The following is a 961-nucleotide window of genomic DNA, read 5'->3' as shown; positions in this document are numbered from 1 at the left end:
ATTATGATACCTTCATACAGACATAGACACATTTCCACAATCCACACTCCCCTTATATGCATGTATGCGTGTGCGTGTGCGTGTAAGCCGTTATTTTCCTCCTCGCGACTGACGAAAAAAAAATTAAACGCTGAAACACACGCTACACGAAATAGTTCATTGAAAAAAGAGAAGTTTTCCTTGACTGGGCATAGAACCCGTTTTTGCAGGGAAGGAAATATCCTTTACAACCCCGCCCCCCCCCCTTTCCTTATTTTCTCCCCTCCCTTAATCCATTCCCCTTTTGTTGGTACTTCCTCCTCTCCCCTTCCCCACCCTTACTTGAACTCGCTCCCTTACCGAGCTCCCGAGCTCCCTCCTCCTGTTCGTCAGCTCTATTCTGTTTTTTCCTCTCTCTAACCCTCTTTATCATCTTCTTTCTTCTCTTTCCCCTCCCGTTTATCATATTACTTCCTCTCTTTTCCCTCTCTGACCCCTTTTATTATCTTCCTTCCTCTCTAACCCCTTTTTATCATCTTTCTCTCTTTAACCCCGTTTATCATCTTAATTCCTATCTTTTCCCTCTCTAAACCCTATTATCATCTTCCTCCCTCTCTTTTCCTCTCTCTAACCCTATTTTATCATCTTTCTTCATCTCCTTTCCCCTCCCTATCCCCCATCCTCCCTTTCGTCCTCTCCTTCCCCCCTTTTTCCCCTCCTTCGGCCCGACCCCTAATTTCTCTCTTTCCTCTACCTCCCCCTTCTTTCTTTTATCCCATTTAACTAGTAAAATCCTTCCACCCCCCTTCCCCTTAGTTATTCACCCCCCCCCTCCACCTATCCCTTAACCCCATTTATTTACATCCCTCTTCATGTCTAAGTGTATCCCCCCCCCCCCCTCGCGCAATCCTGTGTTGGAATTCCCGTATAATTATCGTGCGGCGAGCATCGTGTATCCTGGAACATTTTTTTAGGGGGGGTA

General features: G+C 46.1%; 1 protein-coding gene across 1 annotated transcript in view; it reads left to right on the top strand.

Moving 5' to 3' along the window:
* Positions 1-961, top strand: part of LOC119591125 (chondroitin sulfate N-acetylgalactosaminyltransferase 2-like) — a gene marked incomplete in the record, with an annotated part of 15,310 nt that overhangs the window by 5,706 nt on the left and 8,643 nt on the right.

Source organism: Penaeus monodon, chromosome 28, assembly GCF_015228065.2.
Source record: "Penaeus monodon isolate SGIC_2016 chromosome 28, NSTDA_Pmon_1, whole genome shotgun sequence".
Taxonomy (NCBI): domain Eukaryota; kingdom Metazoa; phylum Arthropoda; class Malacostraca; order Decapoda; family Penaeidae; genus Penaeus; species Penaeus monodon.
Note: the sequence above shows the minus strand (reverse complement) of the source record. Positions and strands in the feature narration are given on the sequence as shown.